We start from the raw sequence: 17,126 nt of genomic DNA on the forward strand, positions 1-17,126 counted from the left end.
ACCAATTTTCATCTCCTAAATATTTGGTGTCTAAGACGTGACACAGCATGAAAAGGTGTAGAAATGTGAAATAGTGGACACCCACCTCTTTACCTGTGACTGACATCAATACACAGAAATCTGTCACAATTTGCTGTTACATAATTCTTGTAAAAGCTTAGAAGTTAAATGTATTAAATAATAATGGAACTAAGAGTCAAGCAAGATTCCAGGTTAGCTTCCTCATTGAAGTGGGCTAGGGTGAAAGTTGGCAATGTCTTACCCAGAACATGGGCATAAAATGAATTAATGACATTGTCTGCTGAGGGGAGCAACTTTAGTTACAAAGCGTCCTAGGAACGCAATCACTTAAGAAGCATCCTCCTGTGACTTAATCTTACCACTGCAAGGGTGAGCAAAATCATGTGATATTGCATCACTTCCAGTGAGGGCATATGCTGTCATATTAGCTTTCCAGTTACACTACATATCCCTGGCAAGACTCTGATTTTACCAATTATATTTGACCACCACCACCCACCAAATCTCTGACTTAAATTTATTTTATCAACCACTATGGGGATTACACTTGTTGACAAATGTGTTGTCATCTCCTTTGGAGGAGATTGGGAATTCAAACTCGCTGCAATGGAGTCTTGGACTTTGCTGGACAGAAAGAGAATTAACAGATAACATCACCTGAATCACTTGATGGATGGATGTCTGCTCAACTGTATTGATGATGCTTTGATTGTTTATAAAGTTGCTTCTATCGTTCTAACCAACCCTTGTTCACAGCTGTTATTACACACCTCTGGAGAAGGTGGGACTTGAACCTCGACCTCCCTGTCCCTACTACTGCACTAAAAGAAAGCCGCTCCTAAAGTAGCTTCTATATAGAGGTAGTACACTTCTGTTCCGTCACACTATATAATTCTCAGCTTGAACAAAGTAGAACTTTGAATGTGGTATCTGTTCATCTATTTGTTCACAACGAGCTTGGTTTCAAATCCAAAGTCGCTTTCCAGCTTGGAGATCTGATAGATTTCATTCTTTGTGATGTTTGTTATAGTTCCAAATCTGACTGGAATGTTACTGATGCTCTGTCTCAACATGTCCAAGTCATCATGATATATACACAGCATAGCGATATTGGAGTATGGGTTTTTGTGGCATGTATGCCAGCCATTTTGTGTCACAGCCTTCTCTCGTCTGAGATCCAACAACACTCAGGAAGTTTGTCCCATGCAGGACAAAGCAGCCCACTTGATTGGCACCATATTCACAAGCATCCGCTCCCTCCACCACCAACACTCAGTGGCAGCAGTGTGAATTATCTACAAGATGCACTGCAGACATTCACCAAAGATCCTGAGACAGCACCTTCCAAACCCATGACCTCATCTAGAAAGACTAGTGCAGCAGATATATAGGAACACCACCACCTGCAAGTTCCCCATCAAGCCATTCAGCACCCTGACTTGGAAATATATCATCATTCCTTCACTGTCACTGGGTCAAAATCCTGGAATTCCCTCCCTAACAACACTGTGGGTGGACACATAGCATGTTGACTTTACCAGTTCAAGAAGGCAGCTTACACCACATTCCCAAGGGCAAGTTGGGCCGGGCAATGAATTCTGGCCAGTTTGCAATGCCCATGACCCACAAGTGAATAAAAAAATTCTTCATCAGGCTTCTGTGCATTTCTGATTTCTTTTAGTTGTTCAGTTGGTGCTGGTAGAATTGTGGTTGACATTGATGTAAACATTTCTACTGAATTACATCACCTTATTCAGGCCTTGCCATGGGGGTACGCGACAGCGAAGAGAAAGTGAGGACTGCAGATGCTGGAGATCAGAGTCAAGAGTGTGGTGCTGGAAAAGCACAGCTGGTCAGCAGCATCCGAGGAACAGGAGAATTGATGTTTCGGGCATGAGCCCTTCCTGATGAAGTACTTCTCTAGGGCTAACTTGCTAAACTATTACAATCATGATGAAACTGATATCACTTGATATATCAGCTCACTATGACATTGAGCTACTTACTCTCATTGCTACAGATACATCTTTTAAAGGACTGCGGGCTGCACTCTTTCAGATACAAACAGATGGAAAACCTAAATCAATTTATATTGCATGCTGATCACTGACAGAGACTGAACAGAGGCCACAAACAATTAGCGAAACCTCTTAAATTGTAAGGACATAGCAATAATGCCTCCACAAGAAGAACAATTGAGACTGACGATGATGAGGTTTGATGAAAAGACAGACATGGGCAACAACAGACAAAAACAGGCTCTCTGTCCCACATTGAGAGTGTGGTGTTGGAAAAGCACAGCTGGTCAGGCAGCATCCAAGGAGCAGGAGAATTGACGTTTCGAGCGTAACTCCTTCATCAGGAATTCCTGATAAAGGGCTTATGCTCTATACTTCAATTCTCCTGCTCCTCGGATGCTGCCTGACGGGCCGTGCTTTTCCAACACCACACTCTTTGACTCTGATCTTCAGCATCTGCAGTCCTCACTTTCTCCGAGAGAAGTACTCTTCCCCTTTTACCACTTCACTAATTACATGCTGGGTAAGAAGGTGTTTCGGGGACTTGTTCAACCTACCAGCAATTAAAATCCTTAACTAGTTGGTGAAGGAGTTTGTCACTGTTGAAATTACCCGGTCCAATCTTAAACTATAAAATGGAAAATCTTGACCATTGACTGCTTTATCATTTACTCATGGGATGTGAGCAGCACTGATAGGCCAGCATTTATTGCCCACACTTAATTGCCCCTGAGAAAATGATAGTGAACTGCCTATTGAACCACTGCGTCCATTTGGTGAAGGTAAAGTGGTGTTTGAGAGTGTGTTCAAGGACTTTTACCCAGGGACATTGAAGGAACGGTGACATATTTTCAAGACAGGATCATTTTACTTTATTTAAGAATCGTCTTTGCAAAGTCTTCATCTTGTCATGAGGCTGCAGGAGAGACCAAGGTCATGTGATGTTGCATCACTTCCTCTGATGATGCTTGGTATGTCTCACTGACATGCCACACAGTCAGCTTTAACCTGTTATGTTACATGCCCCACAGACTTACCTTCAGGTCAACTCATTGTGGAGTCAGGTGGTAATTGGGTCTGTTGGACATTCATACTTTTGGACCCTAGGTGAGTTCAAACTTGATTGTGCAGAGCTTCCAATCTTGAAAACTGAGTTTGTGCTCATTGTTTAGGCTCACATATGAAAAAGAAGATTGGGAAACTACTCCAGGAGCTCATAGGTTAGTGCGTGTGCTTGAGTTTGTAGACTCAGGAAAGGTGGAAAAGGATGGAAAGCGGAAGGAGAAACAAATTGTTCTGTGTCTGAAATTGCGATATGGTGAGATCATGTTACAGCATAGACCAGTACATGTTTATTCATGTCTACACTTCTCAACATAGTGAGCTCCCATGCCACTAAGCAGAGACCAGGAGCCTTTCCACAGGCAAGAAAGCAAGAAAAAAATGGAATTTACATCAACACTCCTATTGCACATCTTAATGACATTTACATAGTGCTCAGGGAATACTCCCTGGCAAAAAAGGAGAAAGTGACACCATCATTTCTGAAAAATGTATTAACACAGTAACATTTGGGTTAATGTGACGGAAATTCCTATTGGTTAAGGCTCTCGAACAACCTCCCCCACCCCCATGGAAGAGGAAGTGGTCACAAATTTTAATTTGGAAACTTGCCTTATTACTGTGACAAAAGATATAGGCAGATAACCAGTTAATATAGAATTTGATTCAGTCAAGTTCTGTGCTGAATGAAGAGCTAACAACGTATTTTATTATCAATATCCAAAGCATAATGGTTTCCTTTGACACGACTCACATTTCCACCTTTAAGTCAAGGGTAGCCACTAAAGAGATGGCTACAATGCTTTCCTTGATTATTTTCATTGTCTTATTTACCAAACAGTAAATGCTGCATTAATTGTGCTGTATAAGTAAATCATTTATTTGCAATACTGTACACTGCAGTGAAAAGCTAATCAGAAGTATATATAACCCCAAACTGAAAAACAAATGCTTCTTATTTACACCAATTGTATTGCTTAATTTTTGTTTTAACTAAGAGTTTAAGCAGACTGTTACCCATACTGATTGCCATGTTCACCAGTTACATTTCACATTGAAACAATCTGTGACGCATTCTGTGTGGTTGCTGTGGTAATTATCTATGTTCTCTATCATAATACAGTAATTATACATGTCTAATGTCAGCCTGAATGACTTAGCATGTCAGTAAAAGTATAAGTCACTGTCTGGAAATTAAATCTTTTTAAATAGGCCCCTAACTTGATGACAGAGGATGTAGTAAACTCAGCACAAATGAAGCAACCCAAAGTAAGTTAAAGGACAGGGCTGCTCCAGCGTTAAGTAATTGAAATAGTCAGAAACGTGAAAATATTGGATCATTCTGAGCTGATGAAGGATACTGAAGGTTATAGGAAACTTGACTTTTGGATGAACCTCCCTTAAATATGTTCAACAGCTTTCACAGCTGTCTTAATTCTATGAAGAGATCAGCTATGGCTACAGACCAAGGGAGTAGTCAGGCTAAGGGAACAGTTTTAATAACTTAGGACTTAGCAGTTGTATGTTTGTTTAACATGTCCATTAAAACAGTGGATGCCATTACTGCCTTGTTGATACGTTTTTTGCATAAGAGGAATTGAAAAAAATTATCCAAAGCGTTTTATGACCATGTATCCAACTGAGAATTTGTTGTCTATCATTGTTAACATGAAACATATTGAAATGCAATTTTAAGTCTGTCCTTTGCTGTGTTTTGAACAAAAGGCCATGCCATCTGTAACTAATAAATCAATTGAGATCCATTTAATAGTTTAGGTCTTTTAACGTGATACTGACACTAGCAGAAATGACATTGTAATTATTAATCAAGCTCTTTTGATTCTTTCCCCGTGTCCATCATTTTGAGTCATGTGAACATGAATGTATCGAGTACCTTTTCCTTCCAGTCTTAGCATCAAAACTACCCATCCAGGTGGAACTTAACAAACTGCAGTTTAAAGCTCCACCCAAATGTGCGTCTGAAGGGGTTTGTGTATTAAACCATGATGTATTTTCCCTAAGCAAGTCTTAAGTCATTTCTTGGTGAAATTGCTATTGCAATATTCTACAGGTCCTGTGATTTTTCTGGAAAAATAATGAATGGCTTTGGCTTTCTTGGAAACTGGAATCTTCCTTAAGCCCCTGAATTGGTTCAATAGGCTCCTTGAAAAATAGCTCGGTGCCTGAAATGCACTGGGAAAGTGCCATGCAGACGGGCAGTGGGAAATTCCATGCTCGCCTGCGTCCCATTCCATCATCATCTAGCCACAAACATTCTGTCCTAAACTTCATTCTGTTTGTACAATTATTCACAGTTCCAGATAAAGCTCTGGACAATTACAGGGAAAAATTAGAAAGGCTCCAAAGTTATGTCAGCCTACTGACAGCCGTTGCCATGGTTGCAATTTGAGGATCACAAAGGAAAAGAGAAACTAATAAGCTGCAGACATGAAACTGCAGAGCACTGGGCAACAAATCTCTGAAAAATAGTTGCTTTAGGAGATTTGACATTTCATAAAGTGACAGTAAGGAAGTCCATCCTTTTGTCACTCCAGGTTACTATTCTCCTCAGTCTCCATCACAGCATGTCTGATAAGTGATGGAGACAGAGCTGAACTCAAACCTTTTCAGTACTTTCATTGGTTATGACAGCCTACGCTGAATTGTTACAGTAATAAAATGTAATGAAGCAGCTCGCCATGGCTCCTCTGACAGCACCTTCCAAACCCATATCCTCCACTTGCACATTGATAAACAAAGGCAGTAAATTTATGGGGAACACCTCCAAGTTCCCCTTGATATGTGACAAACCATAAACCTGACTTGGAATTATTTCACTATGTTAATTTAACAAGTGGTTAAAGTACTGGAGCTCCCTCCCTAATTGCACTGCAGTATACCTACACCACACAGGTTGCAGCAGTTGGAGAAAACACCTTTCTACCATCTTAAGGGCAATTAGCAAAGGGCTCACATTCTCATAAACAAACAGTAGCAGATGATGCATCCTTGATTTGGTTCTGTCAAGAAACAATTTTTTCACTAATTGTTTCTTTTTAAAGGTTCATTGAAGTTCTTGCTGTTTGTTTTTATATTTCTTTCCAATTTACCTTCATTATCAACATTGTCCCCTTTATTAGCTTTCTAGTCATCCATTGTTGTTTCCTAAAAGTTCCCAATTCTATCACCTACCATTCATTTTGCGTACCTCAGATTTTAATGGAATACTGTCCCTGACTGCCTTTGTTAATTGCAGACAGTTCATCTTTCTCGTTATTAATAAGACATAGATGAATATTTAGAAAAGCTTAATTCAATCAGAGTCAACATAGTTTTATGAAAGGAAAATAAGGATTGTTAAATTTGATGGAGTTCTTCGAGGATACAACAAGCAGTGGTGATCAAGAGGGTATTTTCAGAAGTTATTCAGTGATTTGTCACATAGAAAGGTATTGACCAAAATAGGAGTTCATGGCAATGGGGATAATGTACTAGCATGGATTGAGAATTGGTTAACACATAGGAGACAGAGAGTCATGATTAACGGGTCTTTTCCAAGTTGGAAAGTTTAGCTAGTGAAGTACCTCCAGAATCTTGGGGCCTCAATTATTTGTTATCTTTACTAGTGACTTGGAGAATGGGTAGAGTGTAATATATCTAAATTTATTGATACAGCAATACATAGAAAGATATGTTGTGATGAGGACATGAAGCATCTGTAAGGTAACATAGATACATTGAGCGTGTGAGCAAAACATTTGGCAGAAGGAGTTTAGTCGAGGGAAGAGAGAAGCCATGCACTTTGGTAGGAAGGATCAAAAGGCAGACTATTGATTAAATGGAGAAAAACTTCAAAAGAGTGCAGTGTATAGGGATTTTGGTGTTTTGTACATGAAATACAAAATGTCAACATGCAGAGGCAGCAAATAATTAAGAAGGCAAATGAAATTTTGGCCTTTGTTGCTAAGGGATAGAAGTTTGATCATTGGGAAGTTTTGCTGCAACTGTACAGGGGGTTGGTGAGGTTGCAACTGGAGTACTGTGGGCAATTTTGGTCCCCATGTCTAAGAAAGGATGTGCTGACACTGGACGCAGTTCCAAAGAGATTAATTAACAGGTTAGGCCTTTATTCATTTGAGTTTAGAAGGATGAGGGTGACCTTGTTGAAACACAAGATTCTGAGGGGAATTGGCAGATAGATGTTGAGAAAATGATTCCATTAGTTGGGTAATCTCAAGGGGACATAGTTGTATAATAAGGGGACACTCAGAGAGTAATGAATGCTTAGAATTCTCTACCCCAGAGTATTGTGTGGAGGCTAGGTTACCAAGAGTATTTAAAGAAGAGGCAAATAGATCATTGAAATATTGGCAGGTTGAGGGCTAATATAAGCTGGCAAGAATATGGAGTTGTGTCCTGGGGCAGATCAGCCAGAATCTTGTTGAGTGAAGGGGTAGGCTTGGGGGGATTCTGACGGGCCTTTTTCTGTTCCTATTTCTAATGTTCATCTCCCACCATGCCATACACCTCCTAGTTCCACATTCCTTCCCCCTTTATACATCTTCGAACCAACAAATACATGTCATGCACAATCAAGGGGAGAAAGGAGTTGAAGTTTAATACCTGCCAGTGCCTTGGATTAGAAGAAGGTGGGAGTTAAATATACATCTGGTTCCATCCTGTCCTGCAGCTATTTTTGGAGCATGGGCTCAGCCAGGGGCAGGGCTACACAAGGCTCCTGGAAGTGGAGCTGTCAAGTTATCGTAACAACTGGTGAGGTGGTTGACCCTTCTGGAACGCCTGAGAATCTCTTGGACCACCATTGTTTCCCCATCGGCTATTAAAAATAATGAGGAGATTTTAACAGGTGAAGTGCTCGCTCGGTGCTGAGAAAATCTTAGATCAGTAAACGTGATGAAGATTCAAGGTTGTACAGCAGCAGTGTGCAAGCTCACCAAGAGCGACAGTCTGAGACAGCATGATGAAACCACAGTTCTGAACCATTTGCTGCATTGCAGACTCAGTCTGTTGGGTAAGTGAAGACAATCACCTGGTCATGCCGTGTTGCTGGCATCCCTTTCACAACATCTCCCAGAATGCACCCTGAGTTTGCAACCCTACCAACACCTCCCTCTAGTCCTCATTCTCCACAGCAGTGGCCTGACTTCCAATACCATCTTTTTAAATTTCGATTTGAAGACATTGGAGACATCACATCCATCTTGAAATGCCCTTGTGTACTTGTGTTATCTAAATGTGACATAAATAAGATATGTGGATTTGTTTAACTTGATGATCTCTATTTACAGCTAAATTACTGTTTAAATTAAAAGACAACATCCAGGTGCTTGGCTAATTTTCATGTTAACTTCTTAAAGGGACATCACTCCAAGGTGATTTCATAATATAACACAATGTAGTCAACTGATAACAAACCTATCTCCAGAGAGAAAGTGAGGACTGCAAATGCTGGAGATCAGAGTCAAAAAATGTGGCGTTGGAAAAGCAGAGCAGGTCCTGATGAAGGGCTAATGCCCAAATGTCGATTCTCCTGCTCCTCAGATGTTGCCTGACCGGCTGTGCTTTTCTAGCATCACGCTATCTCCAGGTCAATTGAGGTAGCTCCCCCACCCCAAGAAAATCCCATTGGTCCAGTCAAACTAATCTGGCCAGTTACAGGAACAGTCAAAGAGCTGTGCAACCAGGGGCCTGGTCACTCATCATTTGGGGCTGTCCATTCAATTTAGTTGGGCTGGGGAAGTGGTCAGTCATGGGGATCTATTTGATAAAAGTCAAGGGTGGAGGTGTTATCAAGAGCGACTGCTCTGAGAGGGAAGCTGGGAAACCTGATTGAAGGCAGCATGCAGAGGGGGATCATAATTGTAAAGGGGTGCAGCTCAACATATGACAGGGAATGACAACAGACCATTGAAGGGAAAGGAGCAATTTGGGAGTGGCATCATCAACAATCACCAGGACATTAGCTTCTATAGGAGAACCCAGTTCTATACCTGGCACGTCTATTCAATATGGTTGGAGCTGGGGTGCACAGTAGACAGATGAAAATGAAGTTGAAAACTTATGGAATTGATGAGGAGGTCTATAAGTATGGGAATGGGTACATTTGGGGTTCTAACCATAATAAGAGATAAACATGAGGCTGATCCTTAAAGAGTGGCTGCTGTTGCCTTCCAACATGCTTCAAATAACATAGGAGCAGCAGTAGATCAGTCAGCCCCTCAAGCCTGTCCCACCATTCAGTGAAATCATGGCTGATTGTAGCCTAATCCACATACTTACCTCTGGCCCATATCCCTTATTATCTTTCATTAACAAAAATGCATTTATCTTAGATTTAAAATTAACAACTGATCCATTATCTTGTGCTATTTGTGGAAGAGATTTCCAAATATTTACCACCATTTTTGTGTAGAAGTGCTTCTTAACATCTCTCCTGAATGGTGTGGCCCCAATTCACAGACTATGCCCCCTAGTTCCAGAATCCCCAATCAGTTTGTCTTTATCTACGCTGTATTTTTCTGGTAATATCTTGAAGACTTGAAACTGATCACCCCGTAACCTTCCAAATCCTGAAGAAAGCAGGCCTAATTTGTGTAATTTCATAATGTAATCCCTGCAATGCAGGTACCATTCTTGTAAACTTGCACTGTATTCCATCCAACGCCAATATATCATTCCTAAGGTGTGGTGTCCAGATCTGCTCATAATACTTCAAGAGGGATCTAACCAAAGTTTTGTTTTGCTGCAACATAACTTCTGTGTCATTATATTCCAGTACTCTCGATGTAAAAACCAGCATCCATTAGCTTTTTTGATTATTTTCAGCACCTGTTCATGGCATTTTAAAGGTCTGTGCACTTGAACTCCCCAGATCTCTTTGGACATTCACTGTACTTAACTCCATACCAACTAGAAAATACCCTGTTTATTCTTCTTCTGTCCAAAATGAATAACTGCACATTTCCTTACATCGAATCTAATCTGCCACAATTTTGTCCATTCACTTGGTCAATTAATATTCTTTGTGCATGATGAACATGGCTGCCTCCACACCCAGAGTGGGCAGGGCAGTTGTTTCATTCTGTGAGGGAAGGGTGTTCAACTACAATTCATGAAAGGCCTTTCAAAGGGCAACAATATTCCCCAGACACCATACGTACAGGTAAACAACATACGTGAGCACCACGTATAATGTAAACCTTAGGTGTTGACATAGTGTACAATCCAAATCGTTGCCCCAACCACTCTTGACCATATCATGCAACATTAGGAATTAATCTCACTAAAGACTGTGATGCATTAGTAATGTTTTACCACCTGCAAAGATTCACCAAAATAGCAATCACTTGTAATTTACCCAAAGCCTGGACAGTGTGAGAGGTATTCATTTCATACTCTAGATCATTGACATTATGTAGTGCTAAGGATGGCTTGACTCTGTATCTTCAATGTTGTGGTTGCAGCAAAACAGACATTTATATATATACACACACACACATACACATACACAGAGCTGAGAAAGAAATTGAACATATATTTACAGATGCGATAGTGTACTCACATTGATATGTTACTGTGACACATACCTGTTTCTTGGGAAGGTCTTCTTTCTGTCTCAGTGCAGTCCCAGGTTCTGCAGCTGGAGTACAAGGAGCCTGCTCTGCATTACAGCCTGATGACTGCGGTGACCTCCGAGGCAATTATCTGCCCAGAGACAGGTCCATCGTCCTCAGCCTGAACTCCCACAGGGCTGAGGGTGGCAGGCAGAGTGGAAGGCTTGGCCACATCTGGAGCGAGGTCAAAGTTCCTTGTCACTCTGTTATCTTCTATTGGAACTAAACAATGGCTGGATAATGAAGTCTTTGTGCATCTCAGCACACTGAGGGTACTGGACCTATCTCTCCATGACAGATACCAACCTGTCCATTGAGGCAGTTCAAGCACAACTATCTTCAGACTATTTTTTAACTGACGATGTTAGCATTTTAAATTTTCAGTTATAGACAGTTGCTTCTTAGAACATAGAACATAAAACAATACAGCACAGAACAGGCCCTTCGGCCCACGATGTTGTGCCGAACATTTGTCCTAGCTTAAGCACCCATCCATCTACCTATCCAATTGCCGCTTAAAGGTCACCAAAGATTCTGACTCTACCACTCCCACAGGCCCATGCCCCCACCACTCTCTGGGTAAAGAACCCACCCCTGACATCTCCCCTATATCTTCCACCCTTCACCTTAAATTTATGTCCCCTTATGTCAAATGTTGACATCATCTCATGTATCAAACACAGGATGTACAGAAACCTGATTGTATACAAAACTTTATCGCCATGCTAGCCTGTGTGCACATTTTCTAGGGACAGCCAGCTGCAAAAGTGATCTCCAATGCAAAAACTTTAGGTAGTTGTATTGTTAACTTCAGGAAAAATACTTCCATAATTGTTCACATCAGCATTCCCTTCAATATATTGACACAACTTTCTTTTTTGTGGAAACACCTCTACTTATTCAATAATCCTGTTCTATTATCCTGTTTTCTGTAGTTTACACAGGTCAATCAAGTTGTGGAAATCTTCTTGAGTTACAAAGCATAGGATAAAGTTAGTTCTGTAGTCAGTTATATGTATCTGATTGAAGTATTTAATCTAACTGGTAATCACAAGAAACTATAATACTTATTTTGATTTCAAAACTAAGCAATTTCATATTTACATCCAAACATTTACCTATTCATTTAGTTACCTTCTGTTTGCAAGACATAGATTATCATCTCCAACAATTTACTCGTGACTTCAAGATTTCTCAATTCTCATGCTCTTGAGTGATCATTCAATAAGCTGTTGTTTTTGATGGTTAACTTAGAGAATCATAGAAATTTACAATACAGAAGGAAGCCATTCAGCACATTGTGTCTGTACTGGCTCCCAAAAGAGCTAGGCAAAAGTGAGGACTGCAGATGCCGGAGATCAGAGTCAAGATTAGAGTGGTGCTGGAAAAGCACAGCAGGTCAGGCAGCATCCGAGGAGCAGGAAAATCGACATTACAGGCAAAAGCCCTTCATCAGGAATGGCTCCCAAAAGAGCTACCCAGCTAGTCCAGTTCTCCAGCCATATGCCTGTAGTCCTCGAAACTCCTCACGTTCAAATATATACCCAACTCTTTTGAAACTTCTTATGGAATCTGCCTCCATCACTCTCCCAGGCAGCACACTCCTAACAGTTCTCTGAATAAAGAAGTTTCTCCTCATCTCAGTTCTAGCTCTCTTGCTGACAACCTTGAAAATGAGACTCCTAGTTACCAACATACCTGCCAGTGGAAACAGAACGTCCTTCTTTACTCTGTTAAAATTGTTCATAATTTTGAACACCTCAATAAGGTCACCTATTAATTTTCTATGTTTCATGGAGAATAAGCCCATCTTCTCTAATCTTCCCTTGTATCTAAAATCCCTCATGTCTGGTGTCATTCCAGTAAATCTCTTTTGCACTCTCTCCAGGGTTTTAACATTCCTCCTTAAATAAGGTGCTCAGAACTGAAAACAATGCTCCAAATGTGGTCAGACCAATAGATTTATAGACATGTAGCATCACTCAGTGCATCTATTTATAAACCTAAGGATCCTATAAGCTTCTTAACAATCGTTTCAACTTTCCTGGCATGTTCAGAGACTCATGCACATGAACCCAGGGGTCCCTCTGCTCCTGTACTCCCCTCAGAGTTGTACCTTTAATCCTATATTATCCTTCCACACTTCTTCTAAGAAAATGCATTACTCTCATTTCTCTACATTGAAATTCATCTGCCAGCTGTCTGCCCACTTGGCCAACTTATTAATGTCCTGCTGAAGTTGCTCAGCATCATCCTCACAATTCTGCCCAGTTTAACATCACATGCAAACTTAGAGATTTTGCCCTGAACACTCCCTCTGCAAATCATTTATATAAAAGCAAGGGTCCTAACACCATTTCTTGGAAACACTACTTTCAACTCATCGCCAGTCTGAGAAACGCCCATTTATATCTATCCACTATTTCCTATCTTTTAGCCAACTTCTAAACCATGCTGCCAAGGGACGATTGATCCCAAATATTTCTAATTTACTACCATGTGACATCATATCAAATGCTTTCTGATCAGTTGTAGAGTCATAGAGTCATTCAGCATGGAAACAGACCCTTCGGTCCAACTGATCCATGCAGACCAGGTTACCAAAACTAAACTAGTCCCACTTGCTTGCATTTGGCCTACATCCCTCTAAACCATTCCTATTCAAGTACCTGTCCAAATGTCTCTTTGTAGCTGTACCTGCATCCATCATTTCCTCTGGCAGTTCATTCCATATACGAACCACTCTGTGTGAAAATGTTGCCCCTCTGGTTCCTTGTAATTTTTTTCCCTTTTCCCTTAAAATTATGCTCTCTAGTTTTGAACTCCCCCACCTAAGAGAAAGACTTTTGCTATTTACCTTATCTATGCCTCTCATGATTTTATACACTTCTAGAAGGTCACCTCTCAACCTCCTACACTCCAATGAAAGAAGTCCCAGCCTATCCCACCTCCCCTTATAATTCAAATCCTCCAGATCAGATAGGATCTTGGTAAATCTCTTCTGTACCCTTTCTGACTTAATAATATTTTTCCTACAGCAGGATGACTAGAACTGTACACAGAACTCCAAAGCCAATTGACAACCTCCCCTGAAACCCATGTGATCTAACGTTACTAATCAAATCTTTACTAATGTCATGTGGACAACGTTAACCCTCTGCCCTCATCAATCTTTTCGGTTACGTCCTCAAAACCTCAATCATCAACACACATATGTATAATGAATAATCATTATATGTATATATTTTATGGTTACAGGTACATCTGTTTGAAGAATTCTGATTTGAAATATTGTGCTTGTCTGTGGAGAAGGCTGTTTAAGCTACCAACAATTGGTGGTAATGGAAGAAAGTCAGCCAGTGGTTCACAGATGAACAGAATGCTTCTATTTACATTTCAAGGTAGACAAGCAGGAGGTTGATAGAACACAATAAGTCAGGCAGCATCAGGAGGTGGAGAAGTCAACGTTTCAGGTATAACCCTTCTTCAGGATGGGGGTGAGTGTAAGAGGAGCTGCAGATAAAGGGGGGGGTGCGGTTGTCAGGTGGGGATAGGTGAACACAGGTAAAGGGTATGACCTGGTTGGAATGAATCCGATCCGTAGGTGGAAGGAAGGGTTGATCAGAGAAATGGAAGGGAGGGATAGAGGCTGGGAAGGGAGTCAGCGGATGGGAAGGGAGGTTACTTGAAATTGGAGAACTCAATGTTGAGTCCTCCGGGCTGTAGGCTTCCCAAACGGAAGATGAGGTGTTGATCCTCAAATTTGCGATCTGATTCGCTGTGGCAATGAAGGAGGCCAAGAATGGCCAAGAAAGGAGTGGGAAAGGGAATCAAAATGGGTGGTGACTGGGAGGTCAGGTCAGCTCTCACAGTCCCAGTTAAGATGCTCGGTGAAATGTTCCCATAGTTTTTGTTTGGTCTCCCCGATGTAGAGAAGACCACATCAGGAGCACTGGATACAATAAACTAGGTTGGAGGAGAGGCAGGTGTACTTCTGTCTCACCTGGAAAGACTGTTTGGGGCCCTGGATGGAAGTGAGGGGGTGTAGTGAGCTGGCAGGTTTTGCATCTTTTACAGTTAGAGGGGAAGATACCTGGGGGTTTGAGGGTGGTTCATGGGGAGAGTGGCATGAACCAAGGATTGGCGAAGGGAACAGTTCTTGCAGAAGGCATAGAGGGGTGGGGAGGCCAAGATGGTCTTTGTGGTGGGGTCTAGTTGAAGTTGGCTGAAGTGGTTAAGGATGATGGATTGGATGCAGCGACTGGTGGAGTGGTAGGTGATGTCCATATCCCACAAGAATAGCTTTAAGGAAGGGAGGAGTCAGAGACAGACCAAGTGAAAGGGAGAGCTGGTTGGAAATTGGAAGTGAAATTGATGGAATTTTCAATTTCTTAATGACAGAGGGAAGCAACATCGATGAACCACAAAAAGTGTTGTGGGGAAGGACCCAGGTAACTTTGGAACAAGGAATGATCCACGTACCCCATAAAGAGACAAGCGCAACTGGGGCCCATGCAGGTACCCATGGCCATACCTTTGAAAATCATGAGAGGATTTAAAGGACAAGTTGTTCATAGTGAGGATGAGCTTGGCCAAGCAGAGAAGATTAGTGGTGGATAGAGACAATTCAAGTCTTTTTTTTCCAGGAAGAAGCAGAAAGCCCTGAGACCTTCCTGATGGGAGATGAACATGTAGAAAGTGTGCACATCCACAGTAAAAAGGAGGCGGCTGGAGTCTGTGAACAAGAAATTCGTAAAGCCTCAGAAGAATTGCAAATGTGTTACACACCTCTGGAGCAAGTGCATTTTGAACTCAGGGCTCCTGGCTTAAAGGGAGCGTCTCTGATAGCGCATCACAATATTCCACCCCCATCTCCCCCTCCACCTTTTGCTAATTAAATCCACTGTGGAACCTGACTACAGCAGTAAAGCATTACCCAACTTTGTCAGCAAGCACTTAATCACAAAAATTCCACTAAACGTTAATCCAAGAAACAGCTGTTAATTAACTGAAGCTCTGGTTATTTTATCTTGAAGAGCTCGGTTTGGTTACATAATTTGTATACATTAAAATGAAAATTCTTTCTGAGCAATATTACAAAATAATATCTCATGATTCACGTCAACTTTTGATCATATGCCCCGAGGTCGAGCTAAATCTTCTCTATCATTACATTATGGCTCTTTAGAGAATGTTTGGCACTAAGATATTGACATGAACATTGCTAAATGAAAATATCAATGTTGATTGGAAACCTCTGTAAGTGAGAGTTATAAGTCACCTTCCACTTCAACCACTGGGGGGCCTGTATGTATTCCCCAAATATGTCAAATCATTGGACACATTTTGTTGACCTTGGATTATTTTTGGTAACTTGTTACAAAAGATTTATACAATCATCTGGATGAGGTAGTAGTCTTTCATTTTATGCTTTAAAGTTACTATAATTCAATATATTTCAGAGATGCCTTATAGTGGTTTATAAAATCAAGAGGGGCATGGATAGGGTGAATAGCCAAGATCTTTTTTTCCAAGGGTAGGGGAGTCCAAAACTAGAGGGCATAGTTTGAGGTGAGTAGCAAAAGATTTAAGAGGGACCTAAGTGGCAACGTTTTCATGCAGAGTGATGTGTGTATGCAATGAGCTGCCAAATTGGTGGAGGTGGGCACAATTTAAAAGGTATCTGGATGGGTATATGAATAGAGGGGTGTGGGCCAAATGCTGGTAAATGGGTGTAGATTAATTTAGGATAGGTCGGCATGGACAACTTAGGCCAAAGGATCTGTTTCTGTGCTGTACATCTCTATGACTCTATGTTTTGCTGAGCATATTAGTGCCAAAAACATCAATGTCTGTCACAGGTTGCTTGATTTAATGCCTTCTAAAAAAAGCTACAGTAAATTACTTTCTCATTTTTTTTAAGCTTGGATTTGTAAAAGATCCCTTTAGCCAGAAGAACATAAGGATTTTTTTCCTGGCTCGCACAGATTTGTTAGAATCCAGGGTGTTGTGTCTTAAGGTGGAAGAAAACATGCCAGCAATTCACCACATACTGAGTGTTCCATTTTAGTCCTGCAGTTGATGCAAGGCAAAGGTCAAACACTCTGCTAAATGAGAAAGAAAATTGGAGAATTTTCACAAATTCCACTAAAGCATAGTACAGTCTTTTGGTTCAATTCTAATTGAACTAATATTCCAACTTCAATATGACTCTTCTTCAGTGAAGAAGAGGAGTCATACTGGACTCAAAATGTTAACTCTATTTCTCTCCACAGATGCTGGCAGACCTATTGAGTTTCTCCAGCATTCTCTACGTTTGTTTCAGATTTCCAGCATCCACAGTGTTTTGCTTTTATTACAGTATCGAGTAAGTTTCACCTGAGTTACCTAT

General features: G+C 41.0%; 1 long non-coding RNA gene across 1 annotated transcript in view; it reads left to right on the forward strand.

Annotated features, from left to right (window-relative positions):
* Positions 1 to 15,231, forward strand: part of LOC148142505 (uncharacterized) — a 133,467-nt gene extending 118,236 nt beyond the window's left edge. Inside the window, exon 3 of the long non-coding RNA XR_015751908.1 lies at positions 15,137 to 15,231. This is a non-coding gene — a long non-coding RNA (uncharacterized LOC148142505). The remainder of the gene's footprint in view (positions 1 to 15,136) is intronic.
* The last annotated feature ends 1,895 nt before the right edge of the window (positions 15,232 to 17,126 follow it).

This window comes from Chiloscyllium plagiosum, unplaced genomic scaffold (assembly GCF_037043375.1).
Source record: "Chiloscyllium plagiosum isolate Xiang-an unplaced genomic scaffold, Cpla_swu_hap1 HiC_scaffold_28, whole genome shotgun sequence".
NCBI classification, from domain to species: Eukaryota; Metazoa; Chordata; class Chondrichthyes; order Orectolobiformes; family Hemiscylliidae; genus Chiloscyllium; species Chiloscyllium plagiosum.